General features: G+C 39.8%; 1 pseudogene; it reads right to left on the bottom strand.

The window, feature by feature from the left end:
* Positions 1–483: 483 nt before the first annotated feature.
* Positions 484–2,023, bottom strand: LOC134378675 (pleckstrin homology domain-containing family A member 8-like; annotated as a pseudogene).
* Between the last annotated feature and the right edge of the window lie 23,213 nt (positions 2,024–25,236).

Here is a 25,236-nt window from a genome sequence, read left to right as displayed (position 1 = left end):
TCCTTAGAATTCTATTTTTGTTCTATTTTATTACCCTAAAATTTTTGTTGTAGAAATACAAAACAAATACAAAAGTATACATAAAAAGTACAGTAAATCCCCATGTCCCCATCAAGCAGCTTCAACATTCACATACCCATGGTAACTCTTGTTTCATCTGCAACACATCTACTCTTCCAACCTTATTTTGTAGCAAATGCCAAACTATAAATATTTTAGTACTTATGTCTAAAAGCTATGAACTCTTTTAAAACATAACCACGCCTAAAAGAAGAGGGAATTTTATATATGTTTATATATAAAGTCATATAAAAATAATTTAATTGGGGTGGGGGGTTTTTTGATGGGAATTTTTAAAAATATCAACAAATATATAGTTACTGTTAAAATTTCTGTCTTTTAAGTGACTTTTTTTCTTTTTTCTTTTTTTTTCACTTTAGCAAACTTTATCCCCTGAAGTTAGGAGGTGCTGTCCTGCAGCTTTCATACCACCTCGTCAGACTCCAGCCCGTGGACCTCGTATAAAGTGTCCAGTATCGCCAGCTGCTTTTCCACAGCAGGGAGGTAAAGGCTGAGGTCTCTCTGCATCCCCATACTGAAAGCTTCTTTCTGGGTCGCCTCCCTTTATGGTTAACGCGGCCACAAAATCTTCATAGGATGGAGCTGCCCTCAGAGCTAATGCAAAAACTCCTCGAACGTACCCAGCCGTGGTGTTGCCATGATGTTTTACCATATGCATTACTAAGGGCTGTTTGGATATCCTTTTCTCCATTTTTCACTTCTGTCAAAAAATCCCTTCAAAAATTTGAGACCTCTCTTCAGCCACAAGAGGGCTTCAGTAGCTGAGTTCCTAACCCGGGCTACATCCGCCTCTACTTCGTGCAGCACTGTCTTCTGAAGGGTAGTAAACTCTTCCTTGTTGGTTATATACTTCTGATTTACTTTCTTAATGTTTCCAACAAGATCCATTTTAACAGGAGCAAATACTGTAGGTCAAGTTTGTCTAGTACTGGAACCACAGCATAACAAGATGCCAAGAATGCTTCTGTGGGAATGCCACTGTCTTCCAGAAGTTCGATGGCACTAAAGCTGCTGTTCATCGGACTAAAGAAAGTTGGGATAACTTCTTTGCCTTCTTCCCAGTGGGATTCTGGAGAGCAACTGGAGTCAGATCCAGGCTGTGCTAAGTTGCTATCATGATTTCCCAGGTTTTCCTCTTCGTTTTCCTTCATTATTTCACCTTGGACTGTGTTTTCTTCACTTGATATGCTGCAGTCTGTCTCTGCAGATTTCAAATATAAGGAGCTCTTGTTTTTCATCAGGATTTCTTCATCACCATTTATTTCCGTATTCAAAGATCCATTTTCACAATTATTCAGCTCCACTTGCCTTTCCAGTGAATTATGAATCGGTACAATGGGGTGTTTCCTCTTGTTGGACGTGAGCATGGCCGGCTGTGGTGGTCCTGGGGGAGTGTGGTAGGCAGCTCAGAGGTGAAGGCTGCACCTGCAATCTGCATGCGCTCTTCCAAGGTCTTCAGAAAGGAATTGCAGGTGGATTTCAACAGAGTTCCCACATCAATTCCCTCCTCAGAATTGGACACTCCAGTTGTGGTCACTTTTGTTTTATCTACTTGCCGAAGAAGGAGGTCACAGTAGAGTCTTAGTTCTGACATTTTAGTTTTCAAGTTTTCCGTGTTTTCAGCAAACTCTTTTTCCTTCTGGGTCCTACTGTCTGTCAGGCAAGCCTTGGCTGAACCCAGGGCCACCAGCCACCATTGTCTCTCAGCCACACTTCTGGCCTTCAGGTAGAAATACTGTTCCCCAGGAATTATCAGGTCCATGAGTGTGTTACCTACAGAATGAACTTGAATTTCACAAACTGCCATTTGCATGCTCCCTTTGCAACCTTTCCAAGCATCTTCAGGAGAATCATAATAGGATAATATTCCCCCACAAAGAAGGAACCATCGAGGCTGCCAACCGCTCAGATAGTTGGTCCACTTGTGCAGCGCCCCCTCCATGGCGCCCGGGCCGCTCGCCCACGCCCGCCGGCCAGTCACTGCCGCAGGCCCCAGGAGGGCCAGAGCGCCGGCAGCAGGGCCATCGCCTGGCGCGGCCCAGACGCCCACTCCCGGTGCCCGGCCCGTGCAGGGACACCCGGCCCGCCTCACATCCTCGGCCCACGTGGCGGGGCCGGGCACGCAGCCCACAGGGAGACCGAGGCACCGGGTGTCGTGACTTTCTTTTCTTATTGTGTGTAATCTATAGATTCCTCCTTGATACATTTTTCCCCTTTCAAATTTACTTGTTTAAGAAACGGTTATTTGTACTTCTTATAACTTTGAGATTAGGTCTGGAGACTTGATCAGATTTAGTTTTTGGTTTTTTTTTTATTGCCAAGACACTTCGTAGATATTGTTATATTCTATTAATAGGCACAAAATATCTCTCTTTTTGTGATGTTAGTAGCTGTTAATACTTAATATTAATTAATTAGAAGTTGCAAAATCGTGATAATCTAATTGTAACATTCCTTCCTTATTAGCTGAAATATTTCTCTAAAAAGAAATTTCTACTTATCTGTCATTTAGTGAAAGGGTGTTACACACAGTTCATTTAGAGAAAGCAGGATAAATATTTGATTCTGTCCCTTTATTTACCAGTTTCTAAAGTAATGAATTTGCTCCCTAAACCATGCAACAGTGATCAGTTAGGCTTTTGATTGGTTTTCTATCCCTACAAACATGCAGGTTTAAACATTTCTGTTTCCAGTCATTGCAGCTGTCATTCTTATTGATGCTCTGCCTGGCCAGTGTCCTAAATGGCTGAGTCCTGTTGATATGACCCTAGTAGCCTTTGATGGTTTCTTTGCTATTTGGTGTGACAAAGCATTTCACATGCATTTTCTACATTTTCCACCCTAGACTTGGAACTAGCTAAGGCTCCTTTTAGTGGATTCTTAGTTCTGCTAGGGTGGTCATTACTTCCAGGCATTTTCATTGCAAAGAGTAGGGAATACTTCTTCAGATAAAATATATCGTGAGGTCATACTTATATTTTCAATTCAGAGTCAGAGCTATGTGACATCTGTAGCTCTTCTGTTGTGTATCTATGTATCCTTTGTAATGCTGAGAACCACAATTCTCAAGATCCTGAAAAATGATGTAATTAGAATATCACATACTTGCTTATTTGCCTTATCCACAGTATGCACACAGAAGTATCAGAATAACAGTACCAATACCACAATTATTAAAAATAGTTTTTTTATAGTTGTAATTTTTGCCATTCTAGTGGGTGTGTAGTACTATCTTGTGTAGTTTTGTCTTTCTATCTTTATTCCTGTCTATGTAATGTGACTTTTTTTCTCTGGCTACTATTAAGATTTTCTCATTATCACCAGCTTCTTGCAATTTAACTATGATGTCTTCCTGTGGTTTTCTTTATGATTTTTCTGTTTGGGTTCACTGAACTTCTTGGATCTGTAGATTTGTGTTTTTCACCAAATTTGGGAATATTTCTGCCATTATTCTTCCCAGTTTTTTTCTGTTTACCACGCCCCTCCTTCTTAGACTTCGACCACAGTATGTTAGGCTTCTTGATATTGACTCACAAGGTCGTGAATGTTCGACTCATTTTTTTCCAGTCTTTTATCTTTCTGTTTGTCATTTTGGATCTTTCTGTTGCTATATTTTCAAGTTCACTAATCTTGCCTTCTGCTATATTGAATCCACTGTTAATCCCATTCAGCATATTTTTTATTTCTTATATTGTATTTTTTATCTCTAGAATTTGAATTTTGGTCTTCTTTAATATTCAAATTTCAAAAATTCAAATCATTAAGATAATTTTTTTATAATAGTTTTTTTCAAAAATATCTTTTACAATGATTCTATTATCTCTGTCATTTGTGGTCTGTTTCTATTCGTGGATTTTTTTTCCTCTTGGTTAGGGATTATACTTTCCTGGGTTTTTTTCTACGGAAAGTTTTTTTATTGGATGTCAAACACTGTAAACTTTATGTAGCTGGTGGTGTTTTTAATGTATTTCCTTAAATATTGTTCTGGAATGCTGCTGAGTTACTTGGTATCAGTTTGACTTCTTCAAGTCTTAAGTTTTGTTAAGACATATCTGGAGGAGCCTTTACCCTGAGAGCTTATATGACTCCACTACTGAGGAAATAACCTTGTAGGATCTCTATTCAATGCCCTATTTATTCAGGGGTCTTTCTATTCTGATTGATTGGAACATGGAATATGCTTGACTATGTGGACTTCCAGGGAATGTTCCACCTACTCCTTCCTGGTAATCCATTCTCAAACTTTATTTTCTCCTCCACAATCTCCGTGTGCCCATCACTATTCAGCCATAGACTCAAGTCAACCCCCTGTAGATCTTTGTGGCCTTTTGTCTATGGATCATTCTCCTTACTGACATTATGCCCAGAACTAGCCGTTTTGGCTTCCCTTAACTCTGAACTCTGTTTTTTCAGCTCAGCAGGACTGCCATGCTGTTATGGGGACTCTGCCACTGCTGCAGCCTGGAAGCTCTCTTTACGCAATAAGCTGGGGTAACTGTATGGCTCACCTGTTTCGTTTCTCTTCTTTCAGTGATTATTGTTCTATACTGCTTGTCATCTAATGTTTCATGTAACATTACCCAGTCTTCTGATTGTTTAACATTGGAGGGTTAATCTGAACCATTATAGTAAGAACTAAAATTCCATTAATTTTTAACAGTGAAAATTGAAGATCCTCCAGGGTTTTCTCTGGCTTCTTTCTATCCAGCTTTATTTCCCATTGTCCACAGTATTCCCTTTTCCTCTTAATAATCAGGACCAATCACCCAAGCCAATAACAAAACCCACTTTTGGTCTATTTGCTTAAAGGCATGAAGAATCTGAAATATTGACTTCCAATTTAGTAGTACCATTTTTGTGTACCTAAAGGAAGACTTTTTAAATTAAATACTGAAGTTTCAAAAACATCTGAGCCTGGATTCATAATAATAGGAAGTATATGTCACCTACAAACTTCTAATTCATACTGTGGAGGCTCCAAGTTCCCAGCTTTGACCATTACTTCAGATGCTAGGACCTGGCCCAGAGAAGCCCTTGAGGGAAAGTGATTACTCAGGAAAGAAAAGCATAGGTACTTGCCTTCAGACTATCTCCTTCGAGGCAAAGTGGGCTAGATAAGTTATTAAAAGGTTTGTCTACCCACTCTCCCACCCATGCTTTTTAAAGGTCACCTTGGGTGGGGCTGTAAAGCCTCTGTTGTGGATTTTTGTCTGGTGCCAATACATTATACAGTGATACCTGTAAATAAGACTTGAATTTTTCCCTCCTGGTCAATTAACAATCAGAAACTCCCATGAGACATAAATAGAGATTGAGGGATGGGTGGCAGTGCAAAAGGCCAATTGGAATGAAAATTAGTTGTTAATGCCATTTACTTGTGTTTTCAGTGCTCTTTTACTTGCATTTGAATAGTGGAATGCCACTGGGTGTGCCCAGCTCTATGAAAAGGAAGTCAGATAAGCCCCAGTTTGTGACAGCAATGGTGTTATGTTACCACCTTATGTTCCAAAGTCAGACTTTCATTCTCTGCCAGGGACCAATCAAGTCAAGAGCTGTTTCTCAAAAGAGAACTGGTATTGCTAAAATATGTGGCTTTGCTCTAAGACCCTGGGAGCAGACATTAGAATTTTTCCCCCAGATTCGCCAAAAGCCATACAACTAGTCATAGACACTTGAGTACAATTAAAGCTTCCTTGTAATTGCATTACATTTTTTTTGCTACATTTTAACTTGCTCTGGAACCCATTAAAAGTATTCAGCCTTTTGGTAAATCTGATGAATGGATGGGAACAGTATGCTTAAATGTGGTATATGTTGCTTCTAAAATCAAAAGGTGTTGCCTCTTTCTTTATAGCAGGGAATGAAAAGGTGTAAGAACTTCTGCTTCCCGTCAGAGAGGGTAGGGACATGCTCCATTTCACTGGCTCTTCAGAAATTTTACAGAAGTGGTAGATACCTGTGCTTTGGTGGAATTGACATCCTACCCCCTGGCACTCAGGTAACTTATCAAGGCATCTTGCATAGCTGCCACTACATTGACATCAATGTAGGGGACGAGCCAGCACTCCTTTGGGATGATGAGATAATAAATGTCTCCATGAGCTCAGTTGTGGCACAGAACCAGTGAGTTGTCACCATTCTGGAACAATCCCGTAAAGGTGTCCTGCTGTCCTTCCAGGTGAAAGTAAACTTCTGTGTTCTCTGATTATTAGCATATTTACGACCTCAATAACTGCATATCATGTGCCAGTGATGTCAATTTACTTCAGGAAAAAGACACACCGGCAGTAGGTGCTATAATTGGAGGCAAAAATTAATGAAAACAACAATATATATATTATAGAAAATATTTAATATGATAGTAGTTTTAGACAATTGAATACTTAAAGGTTTACTTCTTGACTTTTTTTCTGAAACATGTATTCATTAACTTGAAAGCTTTGAGAGTAAATCACATTTCATGCAAATTAATAATATTTGAATTTGACATATGGAAAATAAATACAGTCTAGGGTTATTTTATGTCATGTGGTTAATATTCTTAAGTTACTTGGGAAGATCATTATGAATGGCTGATTTTTTAAATCTACTTTGAAATAATAACTAAATGCAAAAAAAGTAACTTTTTCAATATAAATTAAGTCCTCTTTTTTGTTCTTTTACTTTCTAACTTATTCTTTAATGTGTAATTAAAGAGTTAAAGTTATATCAAGCAGAAAATGAAGTTTAATTATGAGTTTTAAGAAACACTATAGTTTTAGGGAAGAGGTCATTTATTTATTTGTTAAATAACAAGAAATCTGGTTATTTATCTAGACTTTTAACTTGATGGAATTCCTTACAACAGAATGGATGTCTCCCCTGATGAATACAGCCTCTACTGTAAACAGATTGTAAAAATACACCTTAATCTGTTAATACTTTATCTAATACTATGATTGCTCTTTGTTAAAAGGATTTCTAACTAGATACAACTGGATTATTAAATAATAAATAATATTTCATTTTGTGTGTGTCCAATTCCCTTGTTTCCAGTTACAACTCCTGGTCACAAAAATGCATGTTTAATATATAAATTATACTTACTTAAAAAAAAATATATCCATAGCAGCTTTAGGTTAAAATGCCTTTCAGCTAATGCCAAAGTGTAAATCATGCCACTTTGTAAAATGAGTATATGTACATTTTTTAGAAAAAGTTTATATGAACAAAAATCATAACTCTAGTCTGTTTTGAGATTGTGACATTTATTAACAAAAAATTTATGGGTTGGAAATTTAGATGAATCAAATTCAATGCATAGAAATTCATGACTTCAGTGAATCTTTGAACAGACAAAATATTGAACTACTGCAAGGATGTAAGCAATAGCTAAATAAGCATTATGAAATACCTAGAACACAAAACTTTTATAAAATGCTAAATATGTAGGCTCCGAAGGTGCTCACAGTAATATTAAGTCATGGCTATACTAATTTTACAAACATTTCTTGAATGCCTATTAGGAACCAAATTTGTGTTTAGGTGCTGGGGATTCAAAAATGAAAAAATCTTGAAGAGCTTACTTATATACTTCGAGAGAGGTGTGTGACAAATACTTAGAATTCAATGTGCAGTAATAGAGATTTTAGAGTGTTTATGGCCATTAGAGGAGATACTGACAGTTTTGCATGGAAAAGTTGGTAAAGCCTCCATACAGGATGAGAATGTTGAGCATTGGAAGATATACAATATGGTAAATATACTCTATATTGGCATTCAGAAAATTGTTTATGTGAGTATTAAAGATATAACATGACTAAGTGTATCCATTATCTACTGCTGCATAACAAATCACCCAAAGCCAGTGGCTTGAAACAAAAATTATTTATTATCATATGTAATGTATTCATAAAGACTGTTTAAATTGTCACAGAAAGTTAATTATTGTACTCGATTCTCTATTTCTATTTTATAGCCTTACACTATAGTTAGTTTCTTTCTCTAGACAGAGGCTCAGCAAACTATGGTCCACAGGACAAGATGACCTGCTGCCTATTTTTGTAAATAAAGTTTTATTTGGAATATAGTCATGCTTATTAATTTACTTATTGTCTATGGCTGCTTTTATGCTACAATAGCAGAGCTCAGTACTTGCAAAAAAGATGGTATGGCTCACAAAGCTGAATACCACAGCCAACCCCCACTCTAGACCAGTATTAATAGAAGTTTCTGTATTGATGTTAATGTGGTGATAGAGCACTTGAAATGTGGTTACCATGACTGAGAAACTGTATTCAAAATTTTATTTAATTATGCTTAATTTAAACTTAAATAATTACATGATGCTAATGGCTACATATCAGACAGTCCAGTCCTAGACACTAAGTTCCTGAAACCAGTGACCAGTTGTAGAGCTAGGGCTGGGTCTGGACCTCACAGACCCCTCAAGCCCGTTCACAAACCCTTGACATGCAGGTCTACAAGCTTGGTAACAGGAAAAGGTCCTTGGAGCTGTGGGTGAAGAAAGAATAGTCTTTATTTAGCACACACATGTCTAAGAGCTAGGCAGTCCAAAGAGAAACTGAGCAGCTGCTGGCAAAGTAAACATGGTCTATTTTTGGACCCGAGCTCTGCCAAGCTGCTGCTTCACACACTGAAGAACACACAAGAATAGCAACAAGCTGAAAATACCTGGGTGTGCATGCACACTAACTCTACCCCCACACAACTTGTTTACAAAGATTGTGCTGCACCACTCCCAACCGGACCTGAGGCAAGGGGGCCTGACTTTTCTATTTTCCTCACACCAATGTTTGGTTGTCTGTTTTACCCAATTATATCCCATCATGCCCAGTATATTGCTTTATACTTAGCATACTTAATAAATGTCTCAACAAATATTAAGCTTATCATGGTCGGTTTCCCTTATTTTAGTCAAACTTTATGAAAGACAAAGCTAAAATATTTTTCTCAGAATGATTAGTGCTTGGCTCAGCTCAAATGCCCAATGGCTTCTTGAAAATGTCTCCAAGTGTCCTATCTATAGGACTCTTTTTCTCTGAAGGAGAGGCTGTCTTCTAGGGTGTAATTCACAGCATGAAGAATCCAACCAAGTACACGGTTCTGGCTGCTCTCTCAGATGCTGGGGCAACCCCCAGCCCCTCCAGAGCAGCTGTGGGAGGAAAAGTAATTCATCAAGGAAAGGAAAGCTTGCCTGGGATCACGAGGCCTACAGGTTTTCACACAAAGTCACTTAACCGAGTGCTGAAGTCAGCCTCAGGAAGGCTACAACAACAGTTTGAGAACTACAGTTCCCTTTCTGTCTAAGACTCAGTACTAGGGCTGGCTTAATACGCTATTTCATTGTTACCTCAGGTTAACTTTTTTAAGGATTTTACCACCGTGTTCTACCACTGTTCCTTGGAAGGAACTTGATAGAGTTTGGATGTGTTGTCCCCCCAAAACTCATGTGGAAATCTGATCCCCAATGTGGCAGTGTTAGAAACTGATTGAGTCATGGGGCAGATCCCTCATGAATGGACTAATGCTCTCCCTGGGGGCAGAGGGATTAATGAGTGAGTTCTCACTCTAATAGTTCCTGTGAGAGCTGGTTGTTTAAAAGACCCTGGCACCTCCCCCTCTCTTCCTCTTGCCATGTGATCTGCTTGTATCTGCTGGCTGCCTGCCACTTTCCACCATGAGTAGAAACAGCCTGAGGCCCATGCCAGATGCAGCTGTCCCAGAATCATAAACCAAATAAACCTCTGTTCTTTATAAACTACCCAGTTTCAGGTATTTCTGTCATAGCAACACAAATGGACTAATACAGAAAATTGATACCAGGAGTGTGGTGTTGCTATACAGATACCCAAAACTGTAGATGCAGCTTTGGAACTGGGTGTTAGGCAAAGGTTGGAGGAATTTGGAGGACTTAGAAGAAGACAAAAAGATGAGAGAATGTTTGGAACATTTTAGAAATTGGTTAAGTGGTTGTGACCAGAATGCTGATAGAAATGTGGACAGTAAAGAACATGAAGATGCTGAGGTCTCAGACAGTAATAAGAAACTTACCGGGAATTGGACAAAGGATAACCCTTGCTACACCACAGCAAGGAACTTGGCTGCATTGTGTCCATGCCCTTGGACTTTGTGGAAGTTGGAACTTAAAAGTGGTGGACCAGAGTATCTGGTGGAAGAAATGTCTTAGCAGCAAAGCATTTAGGAAACTGCATGGTTACTTCTTTTGTGTGTGTGTGTGTGTGTGTGTGTGTGTGTGTGTGTCCGGCCGCGCTCAGCCTGTGAGCGCACCGGCCATCCCTATATAGGATCCCAACCCGCGGCAGGAGTGCTGCTGCGCTCCCAGCGCTGCACTCTCCTGAGTGCGCCATGGGGTCAGCCCTGCATGGTTACTTCTAATAGCCTACTCTGAGTTATGATGGCAAAGGCATGATGTAAAGCCAGAATTTAAAAGGGAAGCAAAGTGTAGTGTTTTGGAAAATTTGCAGCCTGGCCATTCAGTAGAGAATCGGGGAACAGGAGAAAAATGCAAGGGTGAAGCAGATAAACTAGTTACTAAAGACATAATCTTGGTGGTGAGGCAGCCACATGCTAATAACCAGGACAATGAGAGAAAAGCCCTGCAGGCATTTCAGAAGTCTGGAAGGATGCCCCTCCCATCACAGACCCTAGGCCTAGTAGTATTCTATTGTGTATATATACCATATTTTCCTTATCCAGTCATCCAGCAATGGACATTTAGATTGGGTCCAACTCTTGGCTATTGTACATAGAGCTGCGAAAAACATGGAAGGGCAGGTGTCCCTTCGACATGATGATTTTCATTCCTTTGGGTATACACTCAAGAGTGGGATTGCTGGATCGTATGGCAGTTCTATCTGTAGTTGTCTGAGAAATGTCCATGCTGTTTTCCACAATGGCTGCATTAATTTACAGTCCCACCAACAGTGTAGGAGGGATCCCCTTTCTCCATATCCTCTCCAGTATTTGTGATTCTCTTTTTGATTAATAGCAGTCTAACTGGAGTGAGATATCTCAACATGGTTTCAATTTGCATTTCCCTGATGCTGAGTGATGTTGAGCATTTTTTCATGTGTCTATTGGCCATCTTCTATCTTCTTTTGAGAAATGCCTATTCAGCTCCTTTGCCCATTTTTTAATTGGGTGTTTTGGTTTTTCACTGTTAAGTGGTTTGAGTTCCTTGTATATTCTGGATATTAATTCTTTGTCAGATGCATAGTTTGCAAATATTTTCTACCACTCTGCAGGTTGTCCATTTGCTCTGTTAATTGTTTCTTTTGCTTGGGGAAGCTTTTTAGTTTGAATTTAATTTATTTTCCCTTTTGTTGCCTGTACTTTGGGGGCCATATTCATAAAGTCTTTGCCCAGTCCTACTTACTGAAATGTCTTCTTTTAGAACTCCTATAGTTTCAGGTCTCATATTTAAGTCTTTTAAATTTAGCTAATTTTGGTAATATGGCAAGAGGTACAGGTCTAGTTTCATTCTTCTACATATGGATGTCCAGTTTTCCCCACACCATTTATTGAAGAGGCAGTCTTTCTCCCAGTGTATGTTCCTGGTAATTTTGTCGAAGATCAGTTGACAGTAAGTATGTGGGTTGACTTCTGGGTTCTCTATTCTGTTCCATTGGTCTGAGTGTCTGTTTTTATGCCAGTTTTTATAACTTGCTGTTTTTGTTACTACAGCTTAGTAGTATAACTTGAAGACAGGTAGGGTTATGCCTCCTGCTTTATTATTTATTTATTTATTTATTTTTTCCCTCAGGATTGCCTTGGTTATTCAGGGTCTTCTAATGTTCCATATAAATGTTAGGATGTTTTTTTTTATTTCTGTAAAGAATGCCATTGTTATTTTGATGGGGATTGCTTTCAATCTGTAGATCACTTTGGGCAGTATGGACATTTTCACAATGTTAATTCTTTCAATCCAAAAGCATGGAATGTCTTTCCATGATTTCATATACTCTTTAATTTCTTTCAACAGTGATTTGTAGTTCTCATTGCAGAAATCTTTCACATCCTTGGTTAAATTAATTCCTAGGTATTTTCTTTTTTCAGTAACCGTTGTAAATGGGCTTACTTTTTTGATTTCTTTTTCTGATAGCTCATTGTTAGAGTATTAAAATATGACTAATTTTTACATGTTGATTTTGTATTCTGCAATGTTACTGAAATCATTTATCAACTCTAACAGGTTTTTTTTGCAGCATCTTTAGGTTTTTCTATATATAGGATCATGTCATCTGCAAACAGGAACAATTTGACTTTGTCTTTTCCAATCTGGATGCCCTTTTTTTCTTTCTCTTGCCTGATTTCTCTGACTAGTACTTCCAATACTATCTTAAATAGGAGTGATGAGAGTGGGCATCCATCCTTGTCTTGTTCCCCTTCTTCAGGTAAAAGCCTTCAGTTTTACCCCATTCAGGATACTACTGGCAGTGGGTTTGTCTTATATGGCTTTTATTGTGCTGAGATATTTTTCTTCTATACCTAATATGCTGACAGTCTTTACCATGAAGGGATGTTGAATTTTGTCAAATGCTTTTTCTATGTCTATTGAGATAATCATATAATTTTGGTCCCTGATTTTATTGATGTGGTGTATCACATTTATTGACTTGCATATGTTGAACCATCCTTGCATCCCTGAGATGAATTCCACTTGATCATGGTGTATAATTTTTTTTGATGTGTTCCTGTATTCTATTTGCTAATGTTTTATTGAGGATTTGAGGATTTTTGTGTCTAAGTTCATAAAATATTAGCCTATAATTTTCCTTTTTGGTTGCATCTTTGTCTGGTTTCAGTATCAGGTGATGTTGGCCTCATAGAATGAGTTTGGGAGAATGGACTCTGTTTCAATTTTTTTGAATAGTTTGAAGAAAATTGATATTAATGCCTCTTTAAAGGTTTGGTAGAATTCAGCAGTAAAGCAATATGGTCCTGGGCTTTTCTTTTTTGGGAGACTGCCATTTACTGCTTCAATCTCATTATTTGTTATTGGTCTGTTCAGGTTTTCTATTTCTTCTTGGTTCAGTCTTGGTAGTTGGTATGTGTCCAGAAATTTATCCATTTCTTTCAGGTTTTCAAATTTGTTGGTGCATAGTTATTTATAATAGTCTCTAATGATTCTTCATATTTCTATGGTATCGGTAGTAATATTTCCCTTTTCCTTTCTAATTTTTGTTATTTGGGTCTTCTCACTTCTTTTTTTAGTTAGCCTATCTAATGGTCTGTTTTGTTTATCTTCTTGAAATACCAAATTTTTGTTTCACTGATCTTTTGTATCTTTTGGGGTGTTCTATTTTATTTGGCTCTACTCTGATCTTAATTCTCTCTTTCCATCTACTAATTTTGGGATTGAATTGTTCTTGTTAATCTAGTTCTTTGAGGTGTAGCATTAGGTTATTTGAAATATTTCTAAACTTCTTCCCTCTTAGGACTGTTTTTGCAGCATCCCTCAAATTTTGGTATGATGTGTCTTTACTTTCATTAGTTTCAAGAAATTTTGATTTCCTGTTTAATTTCTCTTTGGACCCATATGTTTCTTAGGAGAATGTTGTTTAATTTCCATGTGTTTGTATAGTTTCCAGAGTTTTGCTTGTTATTGATTTCTAGTTTTAATCCATTGTAGTCTGAAAAGATACTTGAAATGATTTCAATTTTTTTAATTTGTTGAGGCTTGATTTATGACCTAATGTGTGGTCTATCCTGGAGAATGTTCCATGTACTGATGAGAAGAATGTATATTCTGTGGTTGTTGGATGAAATGTTCTGTAGATATCTGCCAAGTCCAATTGGTCTAAAGTGTAGTTTAAATCCTGTGTTTCTCTGTTGATTTATGGCCTAGATGATCTGTCCAATGTTGAAAGAGGGGTGTTCAGGTCCCTAACTACTATAGTATTTGGACCTATCTCTTTCCTTAGGTCTAACAGTGTTTGCTTTATATATTTGGGTGCTCCAATGTTGGGTGCATATACATTTATGATTGTTATGTCTCCTTGCTGGATAGATCCCTCTATCATTATGTAATGGCTTTCTTTGTCTCTTTTTATAGTTTTTGCTTTAAAGTCTATTTTATCTGATATAGGAATAGCTACACCTGCTCATTTTTTATTTCCATTTGCATGGTATATCTTTTTCCATCCCTTCACTATTAGTCTGTGTGTGTCTTTATAGGTGAGGTGAGTCTCTTTTAGATAGCTTATAGTTGAGTCTAGCTTTTTAATTCAATCAGCCAGCCTGTGTCTTTCAAGTGGGGAATTTAATCCATTTACAATTAGGGTTGTTACTGAAAGGTATTGTTTCACTTCTAGCATTTTATTGATTTTCATTTGGATGCTTAAAGTATTTTGTTTCTTTCTTTCCCTTTCATTGTTTATCAGTTTTTAGAGGTGGTAAGATACAGTTTCTTCCTCTTTTTTGTTTCCATTTTTGTTCTACCAGTGGGTTTTGTCCTTTTTTGTGTATTCATGGTAGTGATTATCATTTTTTGAATTCCACACACAGGACTCCCTTGATGATTTCTTGTAGGGCTGGTTGTGTGGTGGTGAACTCTTGTAGTTTTTGTTTGTCTGGGAAATTCACTGTTTCTCCTTCATTTCTTGTGGGATAGCCTTGCTGACTATATTCTAGTATTCTTGGCTGGCAGGTTTTTTTTCTTTTAGTGTTTTGAATATATCATCCCATTTTCTTCTGGCATGTAGAGTTTCTGTTGAGATGTCTGCTATTAGTCTAATGCGGACTCCCTTATAGGTGATTTGATGCTTTTCTCTTGCTATTTATAGGATTCTCTCTGTCTTTGAGTTTTGCCAGTTTTGTCTATAAAGTGCCTCAGAGAGGACCTTTTCAGGTTGAATCTGTTTGGGGATCTTTGAGCCTTTTGAAACTGAAGGTCCATGTCTCTCCCTATACTTGTGAAGTTTTCTACTATTATTTTGTTGAGTATGTTCTCTATGCCTTTCCCTTCTCCTCCCTTTCAGGAATACCCATAATTTGGATGTTTGTGCACTTAAGGTTATCTGATAGCTCTGTTAGATTTTTCTTAATTTTTTAAAATTCTTTTTCCTTTCATTTTCTTTTTTTCTTCTTCTTTTTTTCTTTTTTCTTTTGGTCCACCTGAGTTATTTCAAAGATACTATCTTCAAGATCAGAAATTCTTTCTTCTGCTTGCTCTAGTCTGCTGCTTAAGATCTCAGTTGTGTTTTTTATTTTGTTGAATGATTCCTTCAGTTCTATGATTTCTCCTACATTGTTTTTTAAAGTATTTATCTCTTTTAAAATTTCCTCCTTCATATCCTGGATAGTTTTGCTGAGTTCATTGAGTTGTCTAACTTTGTCTTCTTGTATCTTCATTGAATTTCCTTAAGATTTTTACCCAGAATTCCTTTCAGTCATTTCAAGGGTTTCCTGCTCTATGGGGTCTGGTACTTGAGAGTTATTGTATTCCTTCGGTGGACTCATATTTTCTTGTTCTTTTGTGTTTCTAGTACTTCTATACTGATGTCTGGTCATCTGGTAGGGTAGCTTCTTCTATTACTCTCCTTCCCTGGATTCCACTGGTGACATTCCTTGTCAATGCAGTCAAGGGGTTAGTGTCCATCTGCACAACAGCAGTGCTTGCTGTGGCTGCTGCTGTGGTAGCAGGCCACCCTTGCAGTGGCAGTGGTTGGGGAGGTGGCTTTGACAGGCTGCCTGTGTGGCAACTGTGGCTCCAGTGGCAGTGGGCTGGTTGCACAATGATGGTGACTCCCTGGCAGTGCTGGTGATGGCAGCGACTGCAGTAGTGGCATCTATAGCACCCACCTGCTTGGCTGCAGTGTCTAGAGCAGTGGCCCATGCAGCTAAGGTATCTTCAGTGGCAGTGGGGTCATCTCACAGCTGCAGCAGTGGTGTTGGTGGCTGAAACTGCCTCCCTGGCATCTGCAGTGTCCTTGGCAGCAGTGGGGTTATCTCATGGCAGTGGCAATGGCTGCAGTTATCTCCCTTGTATCTGCAGTGTCCTTGGTGGCAGCAGGGTTACCTCATGGTGGTGGCTGTAGCACTGGTAGTTGCAGCTGCCTCCCTCGCATCTGTGAGGTCTGCAGTGATAGGCAACCCACAGAACTGCCCCTCTGCAGGGAGCTGTTCTGAGATGGGCAATGGTTCTCAGAATAGACAACGGCTCTGGCAACTGCAGTGGTGGTGAGCCCATTTCAATCTTCTGCAGGAAAAATGTACCCTGCATGGCACTTGTAGTCTGCCATCTTTCTGGAAATCTCCCTAATTATTTTGAAGTTAAGATACTGAATATTCATACCCTTTAAAAAGCTGAAATATTTAAAACATAAAATTAAAGAATAAAACAAAAAATATAAAGAAAAAATATTACCCAATATTCCTACTCTGAGAAACTCTGATATATGCCATCCGTATTTGTTGGTTAGTTCAGAAGACCTCAGTAGTTGACTTAAAAACCAAAGTTCACCCATATCCTAAGAATTGGATTGTGGCAGGAAAAATTAAAAGAACTAACTAGTTAGAATAGTGCAATTGTGGAAGATATTTTCATTTGGTTCTTTATGTCACCAATGAATTTGTGCATAAACATAGTGTTTAAAGTACACTTAGATACAAGGCCGGCCCCGTGGCTTACTTGCGAGAGTGTGATGCTGATAGCGCCAAGGCCGTGGGTTCAGATCCCATACAGGGATGACCAGTGTGCTCACTGGCTGAGCATGGCGTGGACCACACCTTGCCGAGGTTTGCGATCCCCTTACCGGTCAAAAAAAAAAAAAAAAAAAACACTTAGATAGAAATAGAATTCTCAGTCCAAAAATTAGTATGAAAACATGAGCTAGAATAAAGTCTTTTTGAATTTCTTTTCATGAAAAGAAAATTGAAAATACTTTGTGCTACCAAGTCAATAGCACTATATTTTGCAGAAAACAGGGCAGAACAGTTTAATTGAGTAAGCAGGGACTCAGTGATAAGATGGTGAGCAAAGCAGATAGATTCCTGACTCCCATTGGGCTCATGTTCCAGTGGGGGGGTGAAGGGGAGGCAACAGACAATTAAAATAAAAAACAAATGTGTATACAGTAGAATGCTAGAAATGAGGAAATAGAAAGCCACATTGGGCATAGAGAATGATGGGGCTATCTTAGATAGGGTGGTCAAGAAGGGGCTCTCTGCGGAGAGACCTGAGAAAGAGAGGCACGAACCATGTGAAGATCTGGAAGAGAAAGCCCCAGGCAGAGGGAAAAGCAAGGCAAAGGCAGTTTGTTCCTTCAATGTAGCCTACACGACTCTTAGCAATTATGGTCCAGTAAGATCTGGATTATGCATTCTCCAAATAAATAAAAACAAAATAATCATTCTACAGTCACATACATAAACCCTCACACTTGTATTCTTGAAAGTACATGGAGTCAGATAGGAACTAGGTTTGAATCCCAACTGTGCCACCAGTAAGCCATGTGACCTTGACCAAGCTACCTCTCTGTGCCCCAGCTTCTGCACTATGTAAATAAGAATGACGAGGTCACACAGTTGTCGAGAAGATTCCACAAAAATCACTTATGTACAATGCCTAGTAAAGGATCTATTACATGAAAAATCGTTCCCTTCCCTTTGTCAAGTGCTCTTTGAGCCATGGCTACTGCTATTAATTGTCAGGAATATGCAGACCCAGGCCCAGCCTTGGGAACAGTCTCTTTTAAGGAGACAATTTTAAACTTCTAGAGCACACTATTCCTTAAATAATTTTGAGGTTTAATACTGAACCCAGAAATCTAATACCATTGATCAGATTTATGACATCAATGCAAGGATTTTTCCTTTAACTTTTGAGTGAAAAGAGGTAAAGGATAGAGGTAGTTGTAAATTAAGTAAGACCTCCACACAGTGCCAAGTCCTTTGCCAATCATTTCCCCCAACACCCCTAAAAGCTGGTTTTATTTTTGTCTAAGTACCACAGCACAGCATGACAGGATGCTTCAACTTCTTTTTCTTAATTATAAAAACCTAAAGGGTTAAGACCTGTACTATCAAAAAGAGAAAAAAAATGAATGTTTATCTACAAATACTGCCTAATCAGATTCTTCAACATCTTCTACTTTATAGCTATTAATTTCATAATTCCATGTGTAATTTCTTTAGTTTTTAGTCAAAGGCGTTTTTTTCCCCTCAGAGACTGCATCTTGCATTTGTGTCTGCTGAAATTTCTGTCATTCTAAATGTGATATGGGACCTTCTGCAAAGAAGTGATTATACAAGTACATGCACACCTGGGACAATAGCTTGCTTGAGTAACATAATGGACAGTGACGTGCAGCGAATCAGCAGTAAGAGGGCGTTCTTTACTGTACCGAGGGAAACAAGGATGTGTACCTTTTACACTGACCCCTTGTTCCTTTATCTTTAAACGTTTACTTTCGTATTATTTGAACTCAGCTGGCTAGTAGTCGAATAAGGCCCTGATACTTGCTTCTTTCTCTTTCCCTCCAAAAAGAAAAATCCCCACAGATTTGCTTTGTGTGTTTTATGCTTCTGGATATTGGCTTCATTTTATAGATCTCAAAATCCATGTGCTGTGGATTGAATTACATCCTCCAAATGTATTAGAAACTTAATCCCCACTGTGCCAGTGTTAAGGGGGTGGGAAATCTTATTATGGCTGTTGAAAGATAGGGCCTTGAAGAGGTGATGAAATTGTGAGGACTATGCCCTAGTAAACAGCTTAATCCATTGATGGTTAAATGGTGGTCATGGGACATGGTTCTGAGGACTTTAGAAGGAGAGTGCATGAAGAGCTCTCTCTCTATCTCTTCTCACAATGTGATACTGTGAGTCGCTGAAGTCCCCACCAAAGAAGGCCCTCACCAGATATGTTCCCTGGACTTTGAGCTTCCCAGTCTCTGAAACAGTAAGCAATAAATATCATTTCTTTACAAATTACCCAGTTTCAGATATTTATGTTATAAGCAAAAAAAAAAAAAATTGACGAATACACCATGTACCTAATTTAATTTCACTTGAAAATCACTAAGTTAAGTCCTTGCTTGAATACTGAAGTGCAACCTAGACAAGTTAATACTCTGAGTCTTGACTGATGAGGTAATCAGACCCTCATAATCAACAGAACTTCATGCCATGTGTTCAAACAATTAAGAAGCTTAGGGCTTGCTGGTTATCTCACTTGGTTAGAGTGTGGTGATAACACCGAGGTCGAGAGTTCAGATCTCCCTACCAGCCAGCCACCAAAAATAAATTAAACATTAAAAATTAAAAGCTTAGCCAACAATGAGATGTTTAACATTGAATCTTCCAGAATAAGTACTGTAATCCCCATAGATCAGAAATGGTGTCTACAAGCACAGCAGGCCCTTAAAGTTGGTTATTAGTTCTCCTTTGAAATGGCTTTTAAAGTTTGGGAACTTAATACTACGAGGTGTCCCTGCCCCTCCCTTGCTGAGGAACCGAGATGAGAGATCACCTGTCCCCATCCTGGGTATCAGGAAGTTCCTCCTCCTTGCTGACCCAAGTCAATTTTTGGAAGAGATCTTACATTGTACTCATAAGAAAAACTTCAGTGGAGGGACATTCTACAAAATAACTGACCAATACTCCTCAAAATGTCAAGGTCGAAATCAAGGGAAGTCTGAGAAATGGCCACAGCCAAGAGGAGCTTAAGACATGATGACTGGTGGAGATTCAATTCCCCCACGCCCCGCAAACACATTGAAGCTTAATCCCCACTGTAACTGTTGAGCATGGGAAATCTTATTACGGCCATTAAAAGGTAAGTTTCTGAAGAGGTGATTCGATTGTGAGGACTGTACCCTCATGAATGGATTCATCCATTCTTGGAATAATGGGAGTGGTTCTAGGCGTTTTAAAAGGAGAGCACATGAGAAGCTATCTCTCTCTCTCTCTCTCTGTTCCACCATTTTCTGCCATCTGAGACCCCCCCATGTTGCTGTAAAGCCACCATAGAAAACTCTCACCAGATGTGTTCCCTGGACTTTGGACTTCCCAGCCTCTAAAACTGTAAGCAATAAATTTTGTTTTCTTATAAATTACCTAGTTCCAGATATTTTGTTATAAGCATCAGAAATGAACTAATACAATGAATAAAGGTAATATGGTATCCTGGATGAGATTCTGGAGCAGAGAAAGGAGATCAGGTAAAAATGAAGGAAATCTTGGGCCGAGCCCGTGGCGCACTTGGTAGAGTGCTGCGCTGGGAGCGCGGCGACGCTCCCGCCGCGGGTTCGGATCCTATATAAGACTGACCGGTGCACTCACTGGCTGAGTGCCGGTCACAAAAAAAAACGACAAAAAAAAAAAAAAAAAAAAATGAAGGAAATCTGAACAAACTACAAGTATATGGACTGCATTTAATAGTAATACATCAATATTGGCTCATTGTGACAAACGTACCATACCAAGGTAGGATGTTTAAAGTAGGGGAAAAGTGTGGGGTATACAGGAACTTTCTATGCTATCTTTGCAACTTTTCTACGAATCTGAAGTTGATCTAAAATAAAAAGTTTATTGAAAAAGAAGAAAGCCTGCCATTCTCATGATTTGAAAAACTGGTTGTTGTCATCTCTGGTGTCTGACTGATAAGATTATCTTTCTTCCTTTGTGCACTGGTCTTTATAAGTGAAAAAGTATTGTTTTTATTTATCATTTGTTTTTTAATACTTTTGATTTTTAATTGAGTTCGTGATCTACTTTTCCTACAACTCAGTTTCTCCATCTATGAAACTGAAGTGATATTAGACGAATATATGGAAAGACCCCCTAGACAACAATGAAAAAGCAATCCTATGTTTGGAGACATTAATTTGTAAGACTGAGTTCCTACCACCACACCCCAAACATCCCCAACAGTGATATGCAAATTGGCTGCCCCTAGTCTTCATATGAAAGTCAAAACTGACCTGTCTCTGAATCCTTCCTTCATGATGCCTCATTAATTTCATTTTTTTCCAAAAAAATAACTTCCCTAACATACTGGCAATTTGAGTCTTCCACACAATGTTGATATTTTATGAGACAGGCTAACAGAAACTTTTACAGAACCCTGTCAGGGTATCATCAGCTCATCTCCAAGCACATAACTTTTCATCTTTGATGTTGTCAGAAAAGGTGAATGGAAAGATCCATCAAGTGATGATGAGAAAAAAAAAAGCAGAAAATGTCACACTCGAACTAGGAATCCTTAAATAGGGTCTATTGTTTTTCTGCCGTGATAAAGCTTTACATGTGGGCTTATCTTCCATAAAAGAGGAGACAAGCATCCAATTAATCAATGACACAAATGAAAAATCATGCTGTTTATCATTTATTTCACTAGGCAACTATTTCTAGCATTGTTTATTTTAGCACTGCCAGCACATGTTGACAAAAATTAGAATAATAAAGGTAAGATCTTTAGGGGACATAAAACCTATTTTTATCCTGAGGAAGTAAAGTGACTACCTGTAACGGTTCCAAGGTAGAGTCATGTGGGGGTGTGTGTGCGTATAATAAAGTAAACAACAGTTATGATACAGTCAGAAATCTATGAATTAACCTGGGATAACACACTAGAAAAATACAGAGAGCTCTGCACTTGCAAGCTTTTGCTTTTAGAGATGTTTATAATAAAGTAGACTGAAACATATACAAATGTCAGGAGGAATTAGCACCTGTTCCATCTAAAAGTTGTCACTATTTTACTCTCCAGCATCTAAACACTTTCCTGCATTTGAGAAATTCCCACCTTACAAGTTTCAGACAGAGGTAAAGCCCACCTTCCACCACCCAAGCTGAAATTACCAGAGACTCACTGTCACGGCCTCATTTGCAGTTAACAACCTAGGCCCTGTGGGACAGACCCAGAAACAAGGGAAGCGGATGAGCAGGGACAGCAGGAATCGCCTCCAGCAGCAGCTGTGTCAGCAACCCCCAGTGGTAAGGGGCTGCAGGGGCACAGTGCCACAATGGCACGTCCTGCTTGGTACACAGCTGTAAAAGTCAACGTATGGGTGCCAGTGGCAGTGTCCTCACCACACCAACACTGTGGTATGCTTCTGGATGTCTAGGATCCAGATGAACTGGGCTATGTAATTTCAGCGGGGATACCAGAATCCAGCCCTCCTGGTATTTCTGTGAGTTACCCAGTGTGCTCTCAATGAATTTCTTTTCTGTTTAAATCAAGGTGGTGGACTGGTTTATTTTTCTTGCAACAGCATCTTAACTGATAGGGAAATGGCTGCAAGTAATAAGCCCTCTGAGAAATAGAGAGGAATTTGAGATTGATTACCCACCTGGCTGGCATAAAAGGCAATGATAATCTAGCTAGCACTGGAAAATTGGGGTGGGGTTTGGGGGCAGGGACTCCAGCCCTCTCAGGACCGGCAGAGGTGAAACAGTTCATTTCATTATTTCTCTGCAGCCATCTGGAATGAAGTGCCCATCGCGTCGTTACTGCCATAGAGCAGGGCTTCATGTTTAGCAATATCCCTGAACTCTGCCCACTGGATGCCAATAGTACCCCTCACACACACACAGTTATGACAACCAATAATGCCCCCAGACATTGCCAAATGTCCCCTGCAGGGCAAAATTATCCCCACTTGAGCACCACTGCCATCAAGAGCATGAAGAAACTGATGAATTGAAGGACTTTGGAATGGGCAGCTTAATAAAAGAGAATGATAGTCCCTAATTCTTAGCCAAAAGGATGAAGAGAAAACCAGGGGCTCCGTATGACTTTACCAAAGGCTCCTTTATCTCTCACAGCTACCAGGCACCGAGAGCCAAAGGCCAATCTCAAACTTGAATCTTTCTCCTAACCAAGCGGGGCCAGTGCTACTCAAAGAGCTGCAAAGAGGACTTACTGCCCCAGCTGCCAGGGCAGCGCCTGCAGACAGTCTTGAGCTGTCCACCCTCTTTGGGATTGCCTCAGCTGAAGAGCGTTGCTCTGCCCAAGGTCATATCCCTTCAAGGGGAAGTCCATATCCAATGACTGATGACACAGGGTATGGATACCTGGTCCCCTCACTGCAACCAGCTTCTGAACTCTTTGTGGGTTCCCCTGAGGCCTGATTGAGACCACATTGCAGCCAGAGGTGAGCTCGTAGGTGGGCTCCCCAGAGGAAAGGGGAAGGCCCTGATTTACAGCATTTGCCAATTTGCATGTGCCCTAGTTCCAGCATACCACATGTCATAGCTCAACTTGTCCCTCAGTTGCTTTCTTCCCTTCTCTTCTACAGGTGGTCATCCCAAGAGCGCCCCCAGATAAGACTTCTGCTCTCTAGTCATTGTCTGTTTCAGAGTCTGATTCCAAGGGAATCCAACCTGCAACACATGGTGCCTGTATTTGTCCGTTTCTGTTGTTTATAACAAAATATCTGAAACTGGGTGATTTATAAAGAAAATTAAATTGATTGCTTATAGTTTTGGAGCCTGGGAAGTCCAAAATCCAGGGAACACATCTGGCGAGGGTCATGGTGGTGGCAACAGTGACCCAGGGGTCTCACATAGCCAAAATGGAGAAGCAGAGAGAGAGACTCTCACATGCTCTACTTTAAAGCCCTCAGAACCATGCCACTGACCACCATTATTAATCCATTCACTATTATTAATCCAATCTAATCACCTCTTCAAGGCCCCGTCTTTCCATTACCATAGTAGTATTTTCCACCCTCAACAGTTACAATGGGGATTTAAGCTTCAATGAGGTTGGGGGGCATCCAGTCCACAGCATTCTACCCCCCAAAACTCATGTCCTTTCACATACAAATACATTCACTTCTTCCCCAAAATCTTTACTTGTTTCAACTCAAAAGTTCAAAGTTCAAAGTCCCATCCATGAAATCAAAGCAAGTTATCTACTTCCAAAACACAATGGTGGGACAAACACAGGGTACATACTCCCATTTGAAAAGGGAGAAATAGGCCAAAAGAAAGGCGTAACAGGTCCTAAGCAAGTCTGAAACCCAGCAGGGTAGGCATTAAATCTCAAAGCTGGCGAATCATGTACCTTGACTCCATGTTTGATGTGCTCTGTATGCTGGTGCGGAGGTGGGTCCCCAAGTCCTCGGACAGCTCCACTCCTATGGCTTTCCTGGTCTCAGGTGATGCTTTAGCTCTCGCAGGCTGGTGTTGCACTCTGGTAGCTCCACAGGTCTGGGGTCTCCATGGCAGTCCCGTTCTCACAGCTCCACTAGGCATGGCACTGATGGGTTTTTTCTGCTGCTACTCCGCCTCCACATTTCCACCTGGAATTTCTCTAGCAAAGGCTGTCTGCAGTGATTCTGCCCCTGTGACAGATCTCCTCCTAGGTCCCCAGCCTCTTCTACACATTATTTGAAACCAGGCTAGAGACTCCCAAGCCTCCACAGCTCCTGCATTCTGCAAGCCTGCAGACCTAACACTACTTGGACACCACCAAGGTTTCCAGCTTGTATCTTTCAAAGCTGCAGGTGCAGCCACACCTGGGAGTCAAGCAGCCAAAGCAGCTGGGATGTTGGTGCTCGAGGCAGCTTCCCAAGGTGGCCCTGGACAGCGATCCCATGGAGGGAACCTCAGGCCTGTTCCCCAAGACCATTCTGTCTCCCTAGGTCTCTGGGCCTGAAATGGAACAGTTGGCCCCTGAGGCTTCTGCAATGCCTTCAGGGCCATTTCCCCTTCTCTTGATAATCCCTTTCCTATGTACTAATCTCCTTAGCACCACTGCATTTTCCTCCTAAAAATGCTCTCTTCCTCTTTACCACATGGCCAGGCTGCAAATTTTCCAAATCTTTACACTCTGCTTCCCTTTTAAATTCTGGCTTTATATCACACCTTTGCTTCCATAACTCAGCATAGGCTGTTGCAAGTAGCCATGTAGCTTCCTGAATGTTTTGCTGCTTAGAAATTTCTTCTGCCAAATGCTCTGGTTCACAACTCTTAAGTTCCACATTCCATAAAGCTTTTGGGAATGAAGAGAATGCAACCAGGTTCCTTGCCAGTTCACAGCAAGGGTGATCTCTGCCCCAGTTTCCAAAAAACTCCTTATTTCTGAGACCTCCTTACAATGGTCTTTACAGTCCATATTTCTATCAGCATTCTGGTTGTCACCATTTAACCAGTCTCTAAAAAATTCCAAACTTTCCCTGG

Source organism: Cynocephalus volans, chromosome 5 (genome assembly GCF_027409185.1).
Source record: "Cynocephalus volans isolate mCynVol1 chromosome 5, mCynVol1.pri, whole genome shotgun sequence".
Lineage (NCBI taxonomy): Eukaryota > Metazoa > Chordata > Mammalia > Dermoptera > Cynocephalidae > Cynocephalus > Cynocephalus volans.
Note: the sequence above shows the minus strand (reverse complement) of the source record. Positions and strands in the feature narration are given on the sequence as shown.